We start from the raw sequence: 24828 nt of genomic DNA on the forward strand, positions 1-24828 counted from the left end.
TTAGTGCTTTTTCGCTTATTGTACTAGGTGCTGTGCAAGCAGAGGCAGAAAAGACAGTCAATTCTCCAGAGGTTACTAAAATATAAAGTATGTTCATATCAGGCTTACAAGCAAGTTATTATTGCAGGGCGAGTAGTCTGTGTCGTCTCAAGCGTAGTTTACTGTTCATATAGGCACTCTTAGCCAGGAACAAATGGAAGATAATTCTTTTTAGCCCAGCCCACAGTGAAAAGGGATTGACAAAGTCAAATTACATGGTGTTCTGTACCGTCTGAAAGTATACACAGTTACTGTCACTCAGGCAGCGAGGAGTAACTGGTTAAACCACGATAACTTACACAAAAAGTTTAAGCCCTAAGAGAACGGAGAATTGATGGATACAAACAGACAGGGGACTGGTAAGAGTGTCAGCTTCACACAAATAAATAATAGGTTTCATGGCCAAAGTGAGGCATTTTGATAGCAAATGTAACCCTGTAGAAAAGTTCTGTGGGTTCCGCCATAAATTAAAGCGATTTTTTTCAGAAAATAAAATATTTCTTGAAAAATACTTATGTTCTTAGGCACTTTGTAAAATATTCCTGGAGCACCCAAAAATTTGAGAGCTGACAAAATGGCATTGTCTTCTAATTTTAGTGCAATAATATCTCATGTGGAAAGAAGTAACATCTACAGATTCTGACTACTGGCTATGACTAAAAACTCCTACAACAGCAGCATCAGAGGATCAGTGATAACATTTCTTATCAGTTACAGGGAAGCTATCAAGATTCTGACTGCAGCCAAATGGCTTACAGTGAAATTTGGTCATGAACTGATTTTATTGTGTAATGATTATTCAGCTAGAGGGGTAGAATCTGATTTTCCAATTGCTGCTCTCCCATGCATCAGATGTGTGTTGGCTTCTCACTTATCCTAATGATGCAGTCTTTTGGTTTTAAAGACCATATTGGTTGTGATGTATTTGATCTCTATGGTGTTTTAAATGGAAGAATGTTTTTGTCCTTTCAGGCCTCTTCTATGGCAAGCTAACTGCTTGTGGGAGTGCTGATTAGAGCAATTATAACTTCATGTACCTGTTAAGGCAATGAAACTCCCGAGGCATTAGCTGCTATTTACCCGTCTTATTTGTTATGCTGACATTTTTATGCTTCTGTGAGGAATGATCAATCAGACATATTGTTAATGCAGAGGTGAAGGACTCCCTTACTGCCATTCTTAACAGCAGTTTCCTTGTAGTTTGCAATGAGTGTGGGGTGAAACCTAAAATGCAAAGATTCAGTTCAGCTGAACATACCTCAGCTAGATGTATGTGAAACTTACCTGCCACCCTTTAGCTTGTTCCTTTCACAACACAATTCTGTAATTACTGACTCCACAAGCAACAGAACAACAGCTGTTCTTGTGATATGTTAATGCCACTGGAATTAGGAAAGGTAAGAAATGCAGAGGTGTATGACAGTTTTGAAAATATCTGTTTCAGTATGAGTTTTGCTCAAAAAGAGATTGTTTTTGCCATTCCTAGGCAAAAAGTACATGGGCTAGAAACCAGAAGGAAAACTGAGGGAGGGCCATGATGGTCAGGATTATTCAATTCAGAAGTAAATTCTAGAGGAAAAATGGTGCTATTTGCAACAGTTCAGATGGACACAGAGCAGCAGAGGAGTAGCTACCATAGTAGTTGACTGGAAAATTGAATTTCCAGAACACTTTTTAAAATAAATTCTCATCTTCAACCACGACAAGAAGACAGAAGATAAATTTTTTTAAAAAAGGATCTACACTATTAATGAATAAATAGAACTATTTCAAAGATAAATGAAAAATTTTATTACTGTTTTCTAATTACCTTCATTTCCTGTCTTACACTACTGAAATGGGGAAAGACAGACATCAAGAAGCCATAAAACTGCAAGAATTTGCAGTTCCAGGTTCTCTGCTTGGGAAGCAGCTGAGAGGTTCAGACAGCAAGCTAAGAAAAACCAGGCAGGTTTCATAATGTTTCCACGAAATCAGCAAGCTCTGATGCAAATTTTGCTTCTTTGTTCTTTTGTACTTTGCAATGGGAATCTCTTTCACCTTAAAATATCTATGCAATAGGCAGAAATTGAGTAGTTCCTCATGTGGTTTATGAAGCAAGCAATCAAGCCATCACCTGCTTTTCTTCGTTGCTTTTAGAAGGGACTAAAAGTCTAACAAACTCAAATTAGAATAAGGCACTTGGATTTGCTGGAATAACCACTTTCTCCAGTTTTGGGGGCCTCATTGGAGGAAGGACGTCAATAAAGAACAAAACTATTCAGAGAAGAACAAATACGCAATGCAGGGTTGCATGCAATCACTGGGATCCATCTGGGAACCATCACTCTTCCAGGGGTCGAGCAGACCAGGAGTATGGACAGAAGAAAAAAAGGGAGAGTGGCCAGACCTAACTTGTTTCTTTTGTATTTACAACAGATTGGGACTAGGAAATCACATAGGGTCAGTTCCAGTCCTATGAGAAGCATGTCTTACTTGAGGAATGGTAAATTGCGACATGTTATCTCAGCCCATTACAATTACCTAGCTAATCCTTGGTCACTGCACATAGGTCTATAGGATTAGATTTAGAGACTTAGGACTTAGGAGATATGGCATTCAAGCAAAGGAAAGCAAAAATTAAAAAAAAAAAATTCTATTAGCAAGAATAAATGAAAAAATGTGTTTAAAACTATCGAGGAGCTCATTATTTTCTTGATGTTTAATATAAAACTGACAGTGAAATTAAAAAGCTATGAAGTAAACAAAGAAACATTTGTGCTGTATATGGTTACCTGTGGAATTCGTTATCACTGAAGGTCATAAGTGTTACACTGTGGATTTTTAAAGACCTGGATAGTGACCGTATATAGCATCCGTAATGATGTGACACCAAGTTAGTAATTCATTCTACCTCAAATTTTGGCGTAACCTGATTGCGTACCAGGTTCAACATAATTTTTTCCCTTTTGTCACAATAATCAAGACTCTAGTCATACTCTTTTTTGGAATGTTTCCTTTATAGCCATATCCCTCCCCCCAGAAAAAAAAAAAAAAAAAAAAAAAAAAAAAACCCAAAATGAACAACCCAACAAAACCAACCAAACAAAAAAAAAAAAAAAATGCGGAAAAGAGTGAAAATAAATTCTCTTAGACTGTGGTTGCCCCTTTATAAATTCAAAATAAGTCCTTCCACTTTTCTGCAAAACAAACAGGTCTGAGAAAACTCTGAAATGCCTGCTTCATGTGAGGAGCTACAAAATGAGACCTTCAGATTGTTTCACAAATACTGCAGATTGCAGTGAACCATAGGTGGCTTTTCACCAGCTTCAGGATTTTTCTTCTTAGTCCTTAAATCCCACATAGACATCTTCCATTGTTTGGAAATGGGATTTCTCCTGAATAGCTCAGAGAAATACTGTCACATATTCCTAGCTTGTGCTGTATTTTGTTTTTGCAGTCGTGGCTGAGATTCATGGACATTTCTGTCACAGTCTGCAGGGTTTGGGCATTCCACAGAGATGGCAGAGACAGCAATTGCCACTTTGGATATTCATTCTGGCTGATTCAGTCTGTGCCTGTCCATGGGCAAGAATACTTGCTTCAGAGAAGAGCCACAGACAAGATAGGTGTGACACAGTATGTTTTACATGGACTGCTCATCCTGTTTTCCAAATATTAGATTGTTTCAAGAGCTGAAGAAAGCTCTCCTTTCCAGTCTTATCTAGACTCATAAATACTGGGTCCTCCTTTGAATCTTCTTAAATTCTCTACTTCATGACAGGGAAGTTGATTTCATCTAATGCTGATCTTGATTAATTTTCATAATCCTAGCTGAGCCTTTCTCTCAGCTCATGTGTCAGGTATAGAACACTTCATGGGCTAATGACCTGATCTAGTCTGTGAAGTCTAATATCATTATAGCTGTCTACACGAGAGGGTTGAGGAGGAAGAGCACCATCTTGACAATATTCCTCAAAAATGAAAAAAAAAGTTTTCTTCACACAGCTATGGATTTATAATTGTCAACCACAAATTCATATAATTAATGGGAAGATAAAAATCTCACACACATGCTCTGGAGAACACAACAGTTCCTGTACTAGCTCTTCCTTTTTGACAAAAATACAGAAGACCCATCTTGGACAAAAATAACCATGTCCTATTGGAGGAAATAATAATAATGATAATAAAAAAGCAGCTTTATTAAAGCTAAGCTGAATGTGACACATCCAGGAATGAATAATGCCCAAGGAGACCTCAGGGTCAGAGTGGGCAGTGAGTCAGACATTGACAATGCAATATGGCAGGGAGAAAGCAAGCCTGCAAATGTGATCTGTCATAAAGGAGAGATAGACTGTGTCCACCAGGCTCTCATGGGAATACTCTGCAAATACTCACTGAGCTCCTGACCTGTCGTTGCCAAAAAAAAATAATAAAAAGTCTAGAGATCAAAGAAGAGCAACCAGAATGATCTGCAGGCTGCAAAAATCCAGCTGTGTGGAAAGACTAAAATGGCTAGATAATGGCAGTAGTACCTAAGTGGCTTTTCTGGGTGACTTGCTTAAACAGTTACAAACATTTGGAAATCAGAATCCAGCCTCTTTATACTGCTTTGGCTTTTGCAGGTGTCATACGGAGTCCTCACAAGCCCACTTTTGTGCTGAAGAAGGACTCCCAAACACAGTGACTGTAGGAAAAAGGACTCCAGTACCAGTTTCAGGGATAACAGCTATGCTGTGGAGATGGTGCTGCAGCACTGCAGAAATTACAGCACAAGCAGCAAAACTGTTACCTGAACTGCTGGTGTTCAGAGTATTTAAATTATACTAAAAGCCTTGCAATAGTCCAGAAACAGGAGGACACAAAGGTGGCTTAGAGCCAGCATAGACCTGTCCTTAAGATATACAGCAAGCAGAAATTGTGAGAGATGGGTAGGAGGAAGGGAGGAAGGGAAGGAAAAGGAGAGGAGAAAAAAAAAAAGATAAAATAAAAAAGACCATGCAAGATTGACTAGCAAGGGAAAAAAATGCATCATAAAGGTCAAGCCTAAGACTGGAGATGTGAGAGGCAAATGGCAAAAAGCTTCTTGCTACATTTGCCATGATTCTTAAGGGGACACTGTGCAGCTGAATTGGAGTGGACTGTTGTCAGGTAAATAATAAACTGTCAGGCAACTTCCATCTTGTCATTTAATATTTAGATTACAACACCTAAAGCTTTATTTCAGGTTAAACGTTGAGATGGGGGGAGGCTGAACAACATGCATGTGTGTAGAGGGGCTCCAGGAGTCCCACAGCAAAAGCTGAGATTTCAGTTCATTCTGCATGAAGATTAGTCATAACCTTGTGAGTGGGGAGCCCTTTGGGAGCAGATGGCCCAGGCAAAGGCAGGCACCTGGAAAATCTTCCTCCGCTGCTTCCCATTCACATAGAAACCGCCACATGTGATCACCCCCACAAAATGTCATCTTCATTAATAATTCACTGAAATTCTTGATTCATGAAGTCCAGGAAGTTCCTGGGAAGTGTGGGAAAAGACTAGCCTGGCATCTTTGGCATCAAGAAGACTTAAAACCGGCTCCGAGGACGAGAAGCCGCACAGCACAAACAGTTTACAAGAGGACCATGCCTCTCTCTCTTCTTTATCCCCCTCTCCCCGGATTTTATTCTGCTCTATCACTACCCAACGATTAGGAAGAAGCTGGCTGCTTTCCACCTCCAGCACGGAGCTGCTCTCGGGGGGAAGGGGGGCTCCCTAGCACAACCCTCCCCCTCTGCCCTCCCACCTCATTCACTTGCAAATTCCTGCCCGCCCGGAGTAGCCGGCTCCGCGCCCGCGCCCGCTCCGCGCCTCCCCGTCCCCAGTGCGGCAGCTCCAAGGCTCCGGCATCCGCAGCGCCGGCGCCGGGAGTGCGTGTGAGTGTGTGTGTGTATGGGAGTGTGTGTGCGCCTGCCAGGGAGACAAGCAAAGAGGGAGGAGTTTGGATTTCCACACCCCCTCCCCCCCCCCCCAATCCTTTCCCTCCCCCCTCCCACCTTTTTTTTTTTTTTTTTTTTTTTTTTTTTATTAACCAGGAGCACTGAATGGAAACCAATCAGATAGAGAGCCCCCTCGGCTCGGGCTGCCTGCATGCTGGAGTTAAAAAGTGCTGCTGGCCAAGCGGGAGCCCCAGTGAGAGGCGGGGAGCCTGAGAGAGCGCCGGGGAGAAGGAGCCAGGGAGCCACCGCCGCCGCGCCGCCGACCCGGGCGAGGCTCAGCCCCGCCGTCCCTGCTTGCCGGTAAGAAGATGCGGCTTTGCGCTTCTTCAGGAGCAACTTTCAACTGTCAGATACCTACCCCCTCCCTTTTGTTTTTTTTTTTTTTTTCTTCTTCTTCTTGCTGTGCTCATTGGGAATACTAATTAAGGCGGGGGGAGGATGGGAAAGTTGGCAGCTGTCTTGTGGAGGGCTCTGCACCCCACTGGCGCGCCGGGGTGCCCCTTCCCGGAGCTCCGTGCAGTGTCCGGCGGCTCAGGGGCGTGCGGCGACCGCGCTCGCTGTCATTTAAAGTCACGCGGAGGGATGCGGCGTTTTCCTGGGAACTGTTATCGCCGGCAAGACGCTTCGGTCGAGGGGAGGTGGTGGGAGGGTCGTGTGCGTTCGGAAGGGAATAATAATACTAATACTGCTACAAATAATAACAACAACAGGAGAAGCTTAATGGATAACTAGAAAATAATAATAATTAAATCTGTCTCGGTTTCTTGATGCTGCCTACTTGCTGTGAAATGGATACAAGGCAAACCCCTCCGGATCATGAGAAAAATCCGAGGAAGAGTGCAGAGCTGAATGTAGAGCACAGTTGAAATTAGGCGCTCCCGCAGCGGAAAGAAGGGGGCAGAGGGGATAAATCTGGGGATGTTACAGGAGCTGACAAATGTGAAATCTTTGATTTGATAAAAAAACGGGTTGGGGAGTGATGGAAGTGGTGAAAGAAAGGGGGTAGGCGTACAAGCATTTTACAGGAGAGAAGTTAGATAATTGCAGAAAGAAAGTGCTGAATTTGGTTATGTTGTGAATGTTTCTAAGGAGCTGGTAACATACTTTGTATGTCAGATAGATTGAACTATTTATGTATTCACATGTGTATAGCACCTACATGCACACACAGGGAAACCAATACACAGTATGTATACTATATACATGTATTCTTATGCAAAAGGTTCACTTGAGAGATAAGCAATAGCAGTAGAGGTCAGTGGCTGTGGAAAGAAGTCTTGTCACTGCTGCAATAAAATCCATATTTTACGGAGAGTTAAATGCAGTGCTTCATAAGTGCAAATGAATGGTCACCTAAGTAGCTCCTGATGACATTCAAGGATCAAGAAGTTTAATGACTGAAATTACTCCCAAGCACAATGGCACAGCTGCTACATTTATACACATTGAGATGACAGGGCACCTTTTCCCTTGTACTTGTGCATGGTGTGGGATTTTAAAGTTCTGTTAGCACTGCATAGGAGATTGTGTAGCAAAAATTACTTACAGAGTTGTTGGTCCTTTCTCCAAATTTACTGTTCTTCTAGCACAGCTGGAATGGAGAGTACAGTTGTTCCTTGTCTATTCAGGAATCTGTGAGGGTGGTACATGCATCCTACATGTGTACTTCATGAGCTATGTGCATGAACATATGCGCAAGGGGAACACTACAATCAAGAGCAAGGTTATTTCCATTCCCTTTGATCATAGGACCTTATGATACTAGCACCCTGGAAATAACATAATTCCAAGGGAATAAAACTGCTTGAACATACAGACCTCTTTGGTTTTAATCAAAATAGACATAAGTCTCCCAGTCAAGATAAAGGCTTATCTCATGTATTTGCTGGGCTGAAATCTCTATTATGCAGTTAGTTCTGTGCAGAAGTGCTTGCATATTACTTAAAGCATTCCATAAAATTGATTAACATCTGTGCCTGAGCAATATAATGCTATGGGTAATGATGCATTCCTATTAATTTCTTTTTTTCTAATTCCTGTTTAAAGGCAATAAGTTTGCATGTCACAGGATAGCCGGGTAGGGCTTGGAGGCTTGTGATCAAGATTAAGTAGATTCCTTTATCATGGATATATACAGTTTTAAAAGCCTGGCAGCAATGGCACAATTGGATAGCTCCTTTAAACGGCCCAAACATGCTAATAGAGACTGCAGGGCTGAATCCCTTTTTCCTCTTCTCTCAGATGTTATCTGACACAGCACCAGTAAATATATAATCTCACATGCTTCTGACTTTCAGCTGCACCATAATCTTTCTGAACATATTTCTAGTGGCTTGCAGTTGACTTTTGAGATGGGTGAGCAAGAGGGAAAGCAGCCAGTCTGTTCAGAATAACGTAATCGGAGGCAGCAATACTTTTTTTTTTTTTTTCCCCCAGGAAAATGGCATTGATTCAGTCTTGTTGTAGTTCTCTGCAATTATCCTTTTGCAGCCATCTAAGGAACTGGGGTCCCCATAGGGACTTATTAGTCCCTGTAGGTATTTTAGTTTTCACACCAGTTCACAGCTCTTGCACATCTCCATGCCAGCACTCCAAAGATTACTTTTACAGGCATGGTCATCATTTTCTAACCAAGTTGTTCAACTAGAAATATGCATCTGAACTTCAGCATCTCCCCTCCCTCCCTCCCTCCCTTCCGCAGCTCTCCCATGCAAACAGCAACCTGCCGCTTAAGGCAGCCTTCCCTTACATAAAGTTTGCATTTTGCCATCTGCTGTTTCAATAATATTTAGCTGAGAGACTTCCTTGAAAGCAAAACACACACGTTAAAAAATGTTGTGGGTTTTTGGGTTCGGTTTTTTTTTCCCTTCCTTTCTGCTGAAGATCATGAAACTAACGCAAACTTGATAGAAGTTATGAATGTGCCTGTGCTCTCACCAGCTGATACCCTGCCAGAGCACCTTCTCTCTGTGAGCAGCCCTCTACTCAAAGGCACACTGGGTTCCTTGGGGCAAGATCGTCCCTCCAGTCCACTATTCCCTCAGTTCTTCTACATCATTTTTGCTTTGACCGAAGATTTCAGCACACAGATCTGCTGCTTATTAATAACTCCTGCAGTATTTTGGGGTTTGGAAGGAATTGCTATTGGGTTTTCCAGTGGATGACTGTGCACTGTGTAGTGGTCAAGCAGATCTAGGGGACATCAACATTTATCTGCTGTTGAATGAAATAGTGGGCTCCGTTTCTTACTTAACTGAACTTTTTAGTGTGCCATCTGCCCTTTGTTGACTCCTTTCAAACTACGTTCCCTTTCCAGTGCAATCTTGTAGCATTATGGCTCAAGATGGGCAGGAAATTGCTTATGGATCTCCTTGGAAATGGTGGCTAATTACTAAAATGAAAGGTAGCTGAAATCTATAAAAACGAGTGGGTAGAATCCGTTGGAAACAGCAGGCCCCACTGTGATGGTGCCTCATCTTGCATAATGGTTGCAATTCCTCTAGTGGCTCTGCAGCAATTATACCAGAATAAAGCAGAATTGGTTTTCAGTATCTTTTGGTTATCATAAGCGTGCGTGAAATGCCATGGAGGGGCTGTGCCTTGGAAGCTGGGTGGTAGGGAAGCTTCTTCATTAACTCCTCAAAGACCAGTTAGCTGCAGTAACTGTTCTGATTTCTTCAAAGGCTTTGCATCATTTGGGATTTGCTTCTTTTTTCTTTTCTTTTTATCTGAATTATTACTTGGGTTCATAACTCTCAGAAGCAGGTCTGATAAACTTAGTTGTGATTATCCTGACTGTCATGTGAGGCCAAATTCAGGACCTTTTCAATATAAACCTTTAAAGTGAGTTCCCCATCCTGCACATGAAGTTAACAGCCCCTGTGTGCTGCCAAACCCAATTTCTTCTGCTGACTCTATGCATGATTCAATTTGCAGTATAAACACAGTTCTCAAGTTTAAATGTGTTCTGGTTGAGATAAAAAAACAGTAGCAGCTGGTTTGCTCATGTTGCTTGCTTAGTCATGGCAGCCCTTTCGAGGGGTCTGGAGAAACTATGCTCTGTGAGGAGAGAGGTGTTACGACATCTTGCCTTCTTTCATTTGGAATGGGGAGAGCAGTGATGTAGATGGAATGTTCAGTGCAATTAAACCTAGATATTATCTGTCTTTGTTGCTTAACAAAAGGTACAGGGCAGATTATTAGTCCCTGTCTGAGTTTTAAAAACACCTTCGAAGAATGCATAATTAATGTAAAATTAATTATGTAAATGTAAATGTAAAATCAGCAGAAAAAGTATCCTCTATGGTTTGTATTGTGAGTGATGCTGCAGTGGAACTAGGTGGAGAAAGTGCTGGATAAAAGCATTTTTAAAGTTTGCGTTTGAGTACTTCACATCCATTTGGGTTTTTCTTGCCGTAAATCTCAGCCTAAGAGCCTCTTTCTCACCCTTCCCCAGTTACTGGCAGATATCTGTTGGGAGTCCATCCAGCCTCAGGTTCCTAAGCTTCTCCAGGGCACTGTTGTGTGTCCTCATCCTGATCATCCATTAGTGATTTCCCCTCCCTACTTCAGGCAGTGTTACCCCTCCTTGCACCCATGACAATCTCCTGTACTTACTCCAAGTGTTGCTGGTGGCCAACATTTTCTTTCACTTTATTTTCCCGGTTGTGAACTTGGCACTGGAAGGCCCAATACTGTGAATATTTGTATTTATGCTTTTGTTTGTTAACACAAGCATTCCCAGAAGAAACTAGGACAACTGTAGTTTAGGACTGTTTTGAGTGGTGTGAATTAATGTTACTGGTTGGTACATACAGTCTCATGGAGCTGCCCGCTCCTCGAGTATTTTCCTCTTTCAAAACAAGCCAAAAAAGACAGTTTTTCCTGCAGCTGCAATCCCCTTTGGAGCAGGGAGGAACAATGCAGATGGGGAAGGGAAACTGCATCTTTCTGGTGAGGGAAGCCTGGGAGCCCTGCCAGGATGGAAAAGGCACATCTGGCATGGTGTCCTTCACAAGTTCTGGTGTTGGACCTCCAAAAAGAAGCTTCAAGTGGAAAAGTGCTTAACTGTGACAGTGCCAGAGCACTTGATAGCACTGTGCTGAAACATCCAAGATTACACTGATACTGCATTATCTTTCCTCACACCCAGCCACAAGACACCCTCTCCATACTCTCCTCTTCGCCAAGTACACAGACAAAAAAGCGTATACATTTCCATCTGGTCGCATTCAGGAACAGTGCCAACCTTGCTATGTTTTAAGTAACCTGTTCTATAATGGCTTTATTCGGGCGTCATGGGCAAATATTTTGTGGATTAATTAGCCTGTCTTGTCTGGATATATATATGTATTTATATATAGACAGAAAGTGCTTAGTTCTAGCCAGAATGTGACTATTAGATTTGATTTGCAACATAAATACCCATCGTAACCCCTCAGCTCTTCCCTAGAGACACACCGCAATGCACAGAAGAGAGCACTTTATGAATGAGATCGGTCCTGTACTATCTGGATACCTTAATTCCTCTCAGCTGAACTAATTCCACTATCTTGCTGTAATGTTTACAGCTGCCTGTGAGATAATAGCTAGTGTATCTTTCCAACATTCTCACTTCTGCATCTAATCTCAGAGCCAGAGCAGGAGGACCTAGGGGAAGGGCCAGCAGGAATTGAAAATTAGCACAGAAATTGAACACTAGTTGAGTTTCCCCAGGTACTGCAGGTGCATGCTTGTCTGGGTATAAGGCAGAACCGCCTACTCCCAAACTGCTGCATTTCAATTGTCAGTTAATAGCTTTTATAAGCACAAAGGCTGCTTAATCAACATGATCATTAGCATGTAGCTCTGCTTTGGTGTGAAGGGTAAGATCAAACTCAAAGAAAGTACTTGCTTTTGATAACTCCACTTTGCATTCTTGAAGGTCATGGGTATCCAGACCTGTCCTGCCTGTGAGGTAGTGGGGTAGTAGGAGAACCAGTTGTGCCTGGGGGTCCCAACTGGGGTTCTGACACCATGCAGCATGGGAGTCCACCTCTGTACTGACACTCTCACCTGAGAGAAAGCCCTCTCACTTAAAAAGACATCTCTGTGTCCTCCCTCTCATCCCTCCCAGTTTCAATCAATTAACAAAAATAATTAAAAGCACAGTTGCTTTTAGTTGTGCCCTAAGCATTGAGGTGAGCAATGCTGTTTCCTTGCTGAATTGATTCTCTTTGAGTGCCTGGTGGTTTGTAACTTTAGGGGGTCATTAGCCTGGCAATCATTATTTGAAGAAAGCATCTTCCTAGACAAGAAGCAAATGAAATGGCTTATAATATCCTGTTATAAAAAATAACACTATCATTGTGGAATGCTCTATGGACATTTAGGAGTCTTGCTGCAAGTAAGGGACAAGGTATAGTTGATCAACATGAGGCCTTCACTAAATCTGTTGAAGTATTCCACAATGTCTAAAAATTACATCTTCACCACACGGCCCTCCTGCAAGACTGGCCTGTGTAATTGGCCTTGTTTTACAGCAGAGGGAAGTGAATCACAACAGAGGTGAGTGTCTTGCCCAAGGTCACACGAGGAGGCTGTAGCACAGCAGGGATGCTAAACCAGGATCTTACAGCAAGTGCAGCTTGCAGTCAACCCTCCTGCCTCTCTGCTGCTCACTTGAGTTGTTGGAGCTGATCAAAGAATGGAAGGGGGAAAAAAAGTCAGATTTGGGTCTCTTTTTTCATCCAAAAGAAAGCCAATTATTTTTCTCAAGGACTCCTTGAAGCTACTTTGGCATTCTCTCCCCGAAGGATTTTCTGGATGTTTTTTGCTTGTTTGTTCAGCCTTGTTCTGTGTGGAGGGGAAGGAGGAGGCTGGGTAGCTCCAGAGCCGTCTGGGACAAGACTGAATATCTTATTCCCAGGAGAAAGTAATCTGAGCTGTCCCCAGGCAAGGTGGTGACGACCTTCCTCTCTGCACTAGCCCAGTTGGACTGGCCACAGAGTTTCTTTACCATTTCCTGCCTTGTGCATTCCCACCTACTTATGCCTGTGGGAGAGAAGGGGATAAAAAAGTCTCATTAAGGGCTGCCTTTTCTGCATGCTGCTGCCTGTGCTTTGGGGCAGCCAGAGGTCAAACCACACTCTCTTTTGTTCATGGCTATTGCTGTATGAACTCATTTCAAAGCACCCCTCCTTTCTAAGGGGCAGTATTCCTAGTGCATAGATATGAAGGTGAGTCAAAGGGAAGTTACTTGAATAAGGACACAGTGTACACCAGTATCCCCTGTCATGGGTATTAATCTTGGTATAAATAAATAGAGGAGAAGTAGAAAAATAATCACAAAAAAAGACAAATGAAATTTATAAATTATATGGAAGGGTTAGATCCAAACAGTACCAGGTTCTGAGCTGAGTGCCACTTATTATGCCCTTCTGCTTTTGGAGCTGGCCTCGTAAACTGATCGACCACTACAGGAATTCAAGAGAGCCTATTTCCTCATTTTCATAGTGCGAAGAGTGCTCTGGCAGATCACAGAGCAGGAATATATAGAGTTAGAATCCCTTTCAGGGAGCAAATTCTTTTTGTGAAATTGGTGCTCAATTTAGCTGTCACTGCTGAAAGGGAAAAAGATGCAGAAGCAACTTTTAAGTCCACCAGCCACATCCCTTTAAGCAATTCATGCTGTGCCAACCAGTTTTATAAAACTCTGTATTTCATCTAAACTCCGTTTAAGTCTAAATAATATGAATGCTCTGCTAAGGTACTTCACTTCTCACTGCTGATAATTACCAAGTTGTTTCTGCTATAAACAAAGCAGTTCTCTCTCTCTGCTTTATCCTACCTGGTCCCAGAGCAGTTTGCATTTAAACATACCAATAAACTGTGCTGAAGTCCACAAGACTGTTTGAATACTTAAGTACCTTCCTATATCAAGATGTCAGGAACTTGTAATGAAGTGTTTATGACTTAGCATTTATTTCCATGATGACCAAACTGTGTCTTCCAAAAATGTGTATAGTTAGTCTCCCTAAACAGTAGACTAGGAAAAGTGTGGATGGGAAAAAAAAAAACCAAAAACCAAACCCCACAACCAAACAAATCTGTGTAAGGAATTATGGGGATAGAAAAAAATGTAAAGAAATGATCATCATTTCCCAATGAAGCCCCTTCAACATAACCCTGGCTCATTTGTGCAGCATTGAGATGGATTCTCTGCTGCCCTGCTCCTATCAGCAGCTGGGGGCAGTTGCAGCAGGGATGCAGAGGACTGGACTGAGATTGTCACTTGCTGGCTGGCTGGGTCTGCTAGAACATAGCAGGAGGATCTTTCCTTTGTGCAAGTGTCGCTGCGCCTTACATCTCAAAAACCAGTTCTTATCTCAGATTCTTCCTTCTGGTGCCTGTATCTTCAGGTCATATGTACTTAAAAGGAAATAGTGCATAAACATCTGAGGAAAAAAAGCTGGCCCAGTGTATCTTATTTATTAATATTTACAACCATCAGCACAATTCTGTAGACAATCTAATCTCAAGCAGCTTTGAAATTCAGTGCTTTTCAGAGCAGTGTTTCCCATCAGAAACAGAAGTGTGCACTCTGATTTGTAGAAAGGATTTCTTTTCCCTTTGGGAAAAAAAAAAAAAAAGAAAACAAAAAAGGCCAAAACAAAACACAAAGCAACACAAAAACCAACTCCCACTTTTCTCAGCACAGAATTTATATTGTTATTAAATGAAATGTATTATCATAATGTAACACTTTAGGGTGTCTTTTGCAGGATTTCTGAAGCAGCTTTTCATCAATCTACTGTAATTCATTTGTCAGATATCTCAAAGCTACTTGATATCACAGTTACTTTAAGGTATGACAGAGTTTTCCTTGGCAACAGGTTGTAATTTCAACCAGGCTGGTAAATGTGAGGTCAGAAGCTGGTTGCTGCAAATCCAGGAGGTCAGAATACACGGCACATCCTTGTTTCCTATTGCAACACCATCCCAAATCCTGGTTGAGCAAAAGCAAATACTCAGGTTACTCAGAAAAAAACTAGTCTTTGCCCCCTTGAATTGCTTATTTAATAATAAGTGTGTTTTGTGTTTGTTGCAGAGGTATTTATGTTTGGTCAAGCTGACATTAAAACCAGCCTTGATGTGATGCAGGCACCTCAGGTGCAGATTTAGTTTCGAGCCCTGACCTGAGCTTGTATCTGTTACATCTCAGAGGCTGTGGGCCACCAGGGGACAGAGCTGTTGGAGCAGTGCTGCTGCTGGGAGGGTGCAGAGGGATTAGCGACAGGCATCCTGATGTGGGCAGGCATCCCAGACCCAGGAGGCAGCCGGAAAACCTACTTCTTTCTGGAGGCTGAACTTGGCAGTAGCAAGCACATAGATAGGCCAGATGGCTACCAGCGACCACTGCATCAGTAAGTGTTTGGCTGGGGACAGGTTGGTGCAATCTGAAACACCAGAGACCAGAGGTCTTTCGTTAAATCCCAGATTAAGTGTGTTTGGCTATTGTGGTGATACAAGGTATTAGATTATGGCAGCAGCAGCAGCATTTTGCAGCTCTGGGAATGGTGGGTTGAGCGCAAGGAGGAGATACTCAGCTAGATGGTGCTTCAAGGCCCTTTCTTCACTTCCTTCAAAGATGACATGGTGGAAGGTTTGATATTTTTTTACGTACACTACCGATGGTAATGCAGGAGTCGTGGTTATCCCAACTTTATTTATGGGATGTGCTGTAGAAAGGGTAATGAGGACAAGTTTTCAGGCACCACCCAACTTTCTATTTCTCCTACCCTTACACATTTCTCTTCTTTCATTGGACTGTTTCATGCTCATTTGTTGTCCTATAAGACAATGATCCTTTGCTCAGCTCTGTGCATGTTACGATGACAGAGTCGTTTAGGTTGGAGAAGATGTTTAAGAGCATCAAGTTCAGCTGTTAACTAACACTGCCAAGTCCACCACCATGTCCTTAAGCATCATGTTCCCTCTGGGAAGACAAGAGATGCCAGCAAGCCGAAAGTTCAGCAGACATCAGTGTGTTGTTGGAAATAGGTTTTTTCTCTTCACATGAGCTGTCATAGGGCTGGATGTGCTTGCTCTACACTTGCTGATTTACCATTGACTCTGCCCAACAGAGCAATGAGACCAAGCAGGATTCAGCTGCAAGCTGGGATAGGATGAGTTATTGTAAATAACTGAGCTGAGCCATTAGAAACAAGTTGCTAATGTAAGCAAGATTAACTTGATGTGCTGCCTGAAATGAGATATCAGAGATGATAGGGGAGAGAGAGAAAACTTTTCATTTAGATGGAAACAGGACTGATTAATTAAGCAGTAACGAACAAGGAACCTTGCCTTGAATTGATATGAGGCTTGCAGTGCTAATTTAACACAAAGTACAGCTCCCAATTTGTTATTAAATTAAAATGGCTTTTAAAATTGTTTACTTTTTTTTTTTTTTTTCCTTATCTGCTTCTGTGTGGCAAAATGATTATTCTGGCTAGTTAGAGAAACCAATCAGAGCAACAGAAATTGTAGGTTGAAGTGGGAAAAGATTGTCCTGTTGTGTAATTAAGAAACATACACTAATATCCATGACATCATAAGCACTTCAAAATAGTAACTGTGCTCTGTGTTGCATTTTAAACTAAACAATTAACATGCTGACAAGCTGCTCTGGACATAGAGTGAAAAGGCATTGCGCTTGAGGAAATGACTTCTTATTTTTTTAGTCTAAAGATCTGCTTACCTGACTGACAAATATTATAGAATAATAGGGAAGAAACATTTCTTCTTTTTCTTCCTTTCTACTTTTATTACAATTTTTCAAAGCAGTTTTAATTTTGCAGACTTTGTAGTTATCCTGTACGAGGGAAATTTTGCTACCCCCATCAAAGTATATGATGAAAATGTAAGGCATTTTGTGTGATAGACAAATACTGTGGAACAACAGGGAAAATAACCTTGTAATGACATTGCTTTTTTAGCCTCAAACAAGTTTTTTCTCTTGACAGGAATGATTCTACGTAATTTATTGTAGGATAGCTCAACAGTAGCAATTTGTCATGCATTGTGATGTAATTTGATGGGTTCATTTTTTAAATGAATTATGGATTATAGATTACCTCTGTATGTCAACAACAGAGCTGTATCTTGTATGTAAATATTCCCTCAACTTTCCCTTCCTCTTCCAATCCGTTTTCCATCATACAGAGATGACTTTTCTTCCATCTAATCTTTCTACTAATAAGGTGTTTAATAATGTAGCAGCCTAAAAAATGAGCATATTTCAAAGGAGCTGGTATCAATAGTAGTATAAAAGCCTCAGGCTACAAAAATGTGGATAAGGCTACCAAAGTTTTAGAGTCAGGATCCCAACTGTCTTTCTGCTTCAGGCAGCTATTTTATTAAAGTTGGTATTAAACAACACCGCCTAAGGTCTGATTAACAATTTATGACTTCCTAAGAAGGATTAGCAGAAGCCTATAATTTTTATATTTGAATCTTAATTTGTATCTAAGAGAAACCATACTCAGGTTTATATTTTTATTATTTACTGTTTTTATTATTAGTATTGCTGTCTCCAAAATACTGCTTACGTGAACATTGCAGGCACCAGTTTGTTGTACTGATCTTTTAGTAACCCATCCCTTCACACGTGTCAGGGGGAAAACTGGTCTCTTGCGTTATGTGATAGCCTTGATCCTGCAAAATGACGGCTTTTGTCTCTTGCTGGGCTCAGTTGCTTTTCACTGTCCTCAAAGTCCTTTGGGATGGAGGGTGATCAGCACTTGGCAGAGCAAGACTGAGATCTGCAAGCCCAGGAGCTGAATGTTGTCTAGCTAACACTATTTTAGAGAATGAAATCCAGATGCACACGACCAAGGTTTGCCTGCTGTACCTTCCCAGAGAGGAGTTTTCCTTTCTGACATTTACTTTTTGTGACTAGTGCCGTCTCTGTCTCAGCAATGTTTTCCTATAAGCCTCCCAGTCCTCCTTATTAGGTTACCGCAGGACAGCCTCTCCTAGAAGAGGAGGCAGGGGGTGATTCAGCTGCTATGTTCTGGGAAGCAACGGAGCAAGAACTGTTGCTTTTTGCAATAATAATAGAGGCAGCCCAGGAAGGAGCATGCTACCAGGTGGAAAGGTGGTGGGTAGCAGATACCAGTAAACCCTCTGGCCAAACTTATCTCACTCTCCTGAGTATGAAATCAGACCAAAAGACTTGAAGCTTGGTGGAACAGGTTGGAATTTGTTCCACTTATGGCAAAGCTATTTTTTTATTATTATTTTTAGTGTTGAAATGGAACATAATAACAATAGTTTGTTTTGTTATCTGCTTTCAAATTGACCTAATGCTTCCCCTTGACTTTGTCTTCTGCAAGTTCAGCTGCTTCAGAAAATTGTATGCTATATTTCTTTTTTTCTTTTCCCTTCTATATTTCTATATTTCCATTTCTCATACCCTTCAGTGGATTTAACACTCATTCCACCAGGGGTTGGATGTGGTGGTCATAACCTGTAGAGCTGAGGGAAAAGATTGTTGGCTAAGGGCTATGGCTCCACTGGCTCATGGCAAGGGAGACGTTATTTTTGTCTTCTTGAGCTTCTCTAGTCACTAAGACACTAAAAGGCTCAAAAGAAATGCTGATATTTAAGCACCTTCATTGCTTTATTTGATCTCTCAACATCTCCATGGCTTTTCTTTTAATCAAAAGCTTAGTTTTAGTCTTGGACTCCAGGGCTTTAAGTTTTAAAATACTAGAGCCATAATCTGAAAACTTCTGGTTCTTCAAAGCAAAAATGAGCATTAACACATTCAGAGGAAAATTTCTCATTTTCCTGGCTTTTCAGGATGTGATAAAGCGAATTTTAGTTTTAGAGCTGCATTCATATTTCAAGGATTTGCTGTTAGAAGAACTCTGAGAACTGCCATCAGAATATTTTCTTGTTGCACTTGTGTTCAGCATATGCTTGTGGGCCATTACTGTCAGTGGGATTTAAGCAAATGTTCAAAAGATTGTGCTGAATCAGGGACTGAGTAGTACCTGAGAGGAATAAGGCCCTTAGATTCAGGATTAACAACACTCTAGGTTTCTATTTTATTCTTCAGTTTTGACGGAGTTTTTATCCAATCACATTCTCAGTCAAAGAGGACAAATGAATATTATTCTATTGACTTCCAGGGACCTCTAATGATATACATGACCTGAAAAACTGGACCAAACAAGCAGAAGAAAGTGCATGAATAAATTATTAATAGTGGACATGCCCAGGAACGGAGAGCAGTCAGCTCCTCCCACTATCTCCTCATTCTCCTGTTAAAAATTCCTCAGCCATGTAGACAGAGAGGAGGAGCGATATCATGGACTTCTGTGGCCAGTGACACAGCAAACAACAGTGTGAGCAAATAGTTCATACTTAACCTGTGTGATAAATTATTTATAAAAACTATTATACAGCAACATATTATTATTTATTTGTATAACATTAGTGCCCACAGGTCCTAATTTTGTGAAGTGGTGCTCTAACCTAATAGAGTCCCAGCTGGCAAATATGTTCAGAGAAATCAGTCTTGGCTGTGGGATTGTTTGACCAAAATGTGGCTAACTTTGCAGGAAATCATATTAGGACAGAGTGGTTAAGTGAGTTTTACCCTGTAATAGATGTGTAAGTTAAAAATGTCAGCTATGCTTTTGCCCAATTAAAGCACACTTATTAAAAAAAATAGCTGAATGCCTGCTATATTATGATTCATTCTGTAACCACTGAAATAATTTTAAAGTCTTGTGTACAGAATTTTCAAGTGAGGCCAATGTGATTTTCACTCATGATGGCTTCTTGGTTCCCTTAAATGAATCAGAAATTACAAAAAAAAAAAAAAAAAAAGTAGATCTGATCATAATGATCATAACCAGAATATCTTATGTGGAGGAACAACATGGTATCAGGCCTAACATAAGGATATCACACTTCTTTGAAGAAAGTAGGAGAAATAAAGCAAGGTCTAAAACATTCACTGGGATCTCCTGGAGGTCAGTGGGGACCATAATACTTCAGTGGTCTTCACGATAAATTCTGCACATAGTGTCACACATTTTTCCACTGTATTTGTGGGTAGGACTGTTGCCAAGAAAGTGGCTTCTGCTTTGTTTTTCATTTTATTCCTATTCTGTGACTGCACAGTCTGAACTAGGCACTAACTAGTGCCTTGTTATATATAAGCTGTTCAGCCTTGGTTAGTAGGTATTTTATGGTGATCCTGGGTTGCTTTGTGCAGCAAGGTTATGTTTTGTGGGAAACATTGGCTTTGTTGCACATGAGTCTGCAACAGCACACCACAGTTTGCAGATACATGGGGTATGTGTCAGAAGAACTGCTAGATGAAAAACATCTGTCAACACCTGGTTTGCACACATCTCTAAACCTCTACTTTTGGATGCTTATTACTAGTTGAGTTTCACCACACACCAGTACACTAAAATTTTCTCGTGGCGGTCATTTCCAGGAGAACATGTGGATATCAGCTTGCAGTAGAGTGTCAGCTGGCTTGAATCTGAACCATAAAGCCAAATACCTTCACAAGATGAAGGCATTTGGAGTCTGAACTGAGATCCACATTGTGCAAGTGGCCTCATCTTGACATGACTGAATGAAAAAAATGCATGAAGTTGTGATATCTTAACATCTGCTCCTGCCTTATTTTCTGAATCTCTTCAGAACAAGCAGACACCCAGCCCTGCATACATGCACCCCAGCTTTAAACAGGTTACTGGTACTCAGCTCTGCACTTTGTGGCTTGAGTCTTTCTGCTGCTTCAACCCAGCTCTGAAATGTGTCCCTCCGGGTTAACTTGCATAAACAGGAAGTCCCGAATTAGCATTGCAAGCAACCATTGCCCTCAAAAACTGGCAATTTCGCTGTGTTCAGTGCATATTTGCCATCTGCTAATGCATTAAGAAAAAAAGAAGAAAAAAAGAATGAATCTGGGCCAAGTTCTTAATTGGAGTAAATCCATGTGTAACTCCAGTAACTTTAAGGAACTGCCATCGCCTTTACCAGCTGATGACCGGGTCCCTGCTACCACAAAGCAGAGGATGCTTTGGAGCATTTGGGCTAGGCATCGTTTCTGCCTGACTGAGAGGATGCCAAAGGGAGAGAGGCAGCCTTCTGGTTGTTATCCACCGTGAAGAATGGGGTGTATACCTACACACTGCAAGCCCTCTGCAGTTCTGGCTGCTTGGCTCTAGGCACAACTCACATACCTTGCAATATAAACATTCAGCTTTGCTTTTGCAGCTCTAACCCTTTTCTATGCAAAGTCAGAAGCATGGGACACTGCGTGAAAGATAGGAAGCAGAACCCTAGTTCCTTTAGAAATGATCTCTTTAAAAGCCATAAGCAAAGAGGGAAAAGGAGGTTGCTTCTCACACCAGAAATGGTATTTTGGTTGTCCCTGGGATTTTTCCTCTGTCAGAAAAAAACCCCAAACCCAACCCCAACATAAAAGTTTAAAACAACAAATCCAGTTCTTTTGGACACAGGAGTGAGCATTTTAACCTGACTGCTGCTCTAGACGAGCAGTGTGTGACAGCCTGGTTCATGCTATACAATTACTATTCAGGCCACTGGCACTGGAAAAATACATGGGACTGCCAAGGAAAGAAATGTAGAATTGTGAGAATTTATTAAGAATATGATTATATTTTATTTCTAAAAATTTCTTTATTTCAAGAAGGAAAAGAGAGACTCTTATCATTTATCTTCTCCCCACAATACAGTGGACTGACAAATGCCTCTGGGGGAGGAATATATGGCAACAGAACAGAACACTCTCCAAAAGCTCTTAACTTAACTCTACTTGGACAAGATAGTTCAGTAAGAGTGTTTAAAAGTCCTCATGAGAAATTTTTCATTTTTACTTCCCAGCTCACCCTCATACGCCTTTCATGAACTGTTACTCTGCCATTGAGAGCACCCGTCTTGCTGGTTGGTATCACACATCTTTGAGTATGCTGATACCAACATAGCTGGTATTCCTCAGGGGATTGTCAAGCAAACAGTTTTTTGAAAGCCCTCTATCTTCAATGCCTCTACTCAAACCCCAGCTAGAACAGATGGCAGCCGTCAAAAGCACCATTAGGTGAAAGACCTAATGGCTCTTCAGAGGACTGTGTAGGCAAAATGAGTATTTCCATTCCCTTCCATACAGAAAAATTAAGTAATAGAGGGTTGTATTAATAGCGTCATCTGTTCAGAACTTCAGTGGCATTGGCTCTTGAACCAGTAGCAGAAGTGGCTTGGAGGCCAGCACTGCAAAATGAGATCTAGGCTCCCTGATGAGGTGGGCTGAATAAACTCTGCTGCTGTTTATCCATTATCTGTACTGTGGCCTTAGTTTTAATCTTAAAACTTGCAATATCTCCTATGATGCAGAGGGAATAGGAAAGGGGAGACAAAAGACACTCACAGTTTTGCAACCAGCCATTAGAGACGAGTTTTTAAAAATGAACTGGGTAACCTGAGTTTTGTCAGTGCCCTTCCTTTCATGAAGAATCCTTACTCAGCTGAGTTTGAAATTCTTATCAAGTGTTTTTCATCATTTCCTTTTAAGGTCTTTATAGCATTCAAATTTAGAATGGAAAAATTATTCAGGAGAGCAGTGGTGACTCACTTGATTAGGAGTTTGCAGACCTGGACACTCCGGTTTGAAGTTTCTCTGAGTACTCATGCTTTGTAGACATGCACCTTAACAGAAACACAAGCACGCAAAAATGGACCATAAGGCATGCATTCATAAGTAGAACAGATTTTGCCCTCACACGAATGGATGTATATGCATCTAAAATATATGTAGCTGTTCATCCCAAGCAGACATGATTTTCTTCCACTTAAATCTAAGTACGACCTAAAGCACAGCCTTATGTTTCAGTTCATCAGACAGGCAAATCAATGTTTTTCCAAGGGAAAAGCAAAGCAAAACCAAATAAAATTTATAACAGCTGAGGACATGGCCCTGTTTTCTGTCGTTTAGGCTGTCTGGTCAAATGGCAGGACCTACATTTGTTCTTATTTAGATTGGATTATTGGTCTTCCCTCTCCACTGGAGATCCTAGCAAAATTTTTAACAGACTTCTGTAAGTTTGGGAGGTCGAGATTTTACCTGTTGATTTTAGTGAAATTCTTCTCCGTTTAGGTGACTAGTAGTAATGAATCTGGGCCTTATAGTTTAGTTTTTGTGATGTTTATTTAATGTCAAAATCCACTGCATGTGGAAAAGTATCAAGTAAAGGTGAATAATAATTAATGTAACACTTTACACTTACATGTTCCTTTATGTCCACCTGCTTCACAAGCAGGAACTAATTACCATACGTTCAGTAATAATGGCATGTTCAAAGAAATGCTAACTTGTGTCCTTAGTGTAATAAACTGCTGTGCTGGGATAGGAAATCACTAGATTACAAGACATAAGGAGGCAGTTTTAGGTTAATCCTACTGTAACCTCATGCACCCAGGTCCCTCATGGTCCCACATCTAGACTTCCACACACACACCTACTGCTGTTTCAGGAGAGGTTTATACCTTGCCTGTGCTGCCTCTGCTTCATCTGTATTGGTGCAAAGGGGCTGCAGGGCTACAGGAAATTCTGCCTTTGTCTGTTTGTGGTAGGACATGGAAGAAGGGTTGGGAAAATGCTTTTTAACTGCCAGAAGTTTAAAGAAAGCTGACTAACCTCTAAAACATTTTCAGTTACATACTGCAGAGCAAGAGAGAAAAATCCCCTCTTTACTGCTCTGCTTGTACTACTGGAGCAGAATCATCTTGTGTTTTCTCCTTAAAGTATGTGATGTCACAAAAAAAAAAAAAAAAAAAAATTACTTTAGCAGAAAGAAATAGGATTGCAGGGAAAAAACAGATTTGTAATATTAACCTGATGATAGCTACAGGTAATACTTAATCTCCTGCTTTATCTTGTGTAAGAAAAGATAGTTTGTTTTAAAAAAGATAGCTTGTTTAAAAAAAAAAATAATCCCATTTTCATGAGGTGTCTAGCCACAAAGAAAGCGAAAAGCAACATTCATGGATTTTTTGCATTTACTTATTTGTGGAAAAACTTTCAAGGGATAATTGACTTGTCAATGATGTCTTGTTTTTTAACTTCAGCCAATAACCCTTTTCAGGAACTAAGTATGCTGCAAGGAAGAGGTGGTGGCAGATGCTTTCTAAGAGGCAACTAAATTGTGTGGGTTGTGTTTTCTCTCTGTTGAACTGACCTCTCTCCAGGAGCTGCCCTGGAGCTGCTCCTTGGGGGTGCCAGGACATGGTCATGCAACTGCCATTGCCCACCAGGGAACAATGGCCTCATTGTGGCTGAAAGAGAACTATTAACCAACCAAGTTTGAGGCATTAAACGAACTTTGGAAAGGAGCGGGCCGTTCTTCTGACTTGGCTAAGATCCCTAACAACTGAAGTTCATGGTATTTCTGAGCTTGCCCAGCACACATCACTGAAGGCAGTTCTACTTTTCCCTGTAAGGGATGGTGTATAGGTGAGCTTCCCTCTCCACAGGTCCTTCAGGCATGGAAGTTCTTAAAAAAAAAAAGAAAAAAATACAGCCACTAAAATAGCAACGGTGGCAATAGTTATGAGCAATGTTCAGGGTTATGGAAAAACATCCACCCCCTTCCAACTTTAGTTTCTTGATGTTAAAAATTCATATGGAAATACCAGCCTTGTAAAATCCATTGAATACCTGTTCTAATGTGAGAGAGAAGTCATTTCTGAACTACATCAGTGTTTATAATATAGATTTAGTGAAGATGGATGTTGCCAGTTT

The 24828-nt window shown here is 41.2% G+C and overlaps 1 protein-coding gene across 2 annotated transcripts in view; it reads left to right on the top strand.

The window, feature by feature from the left end:
- The first annotated feature begins 6063 nt into the window (after positions 1-6063).
- CDH6 (cadherin 6) overlaps positions 6064-24828 on the top strand; it is a 105638-nt gene continuing 86873 nt past the window's right edge. The window contains exon 1 of one of the 2 annotated variants that reach the window (XM_030480791.2): positions 6064-6299. The gene's annotated coding sequence lies outside the window, so the exon portion shown is untranslated. The remainder of the gene's footprint in view (positions 6300-24828) is intronic. The other variant, XM_030480799.1, reaches the window with a different exon arrangement.

Source organism: Strigops habroptila, chromosome 1 (assembly GCF_004027225.2).
Source record: "Strigops habroptila isolate Jane chromosome 1, bStrHab1.2.pri, whole genome shotgun sequence".
NCBI lineage: Eukaryota > Metazoa > Chordata > Aves > Psittaciformes > Psittacidae > Strigops > Strigops habroptila.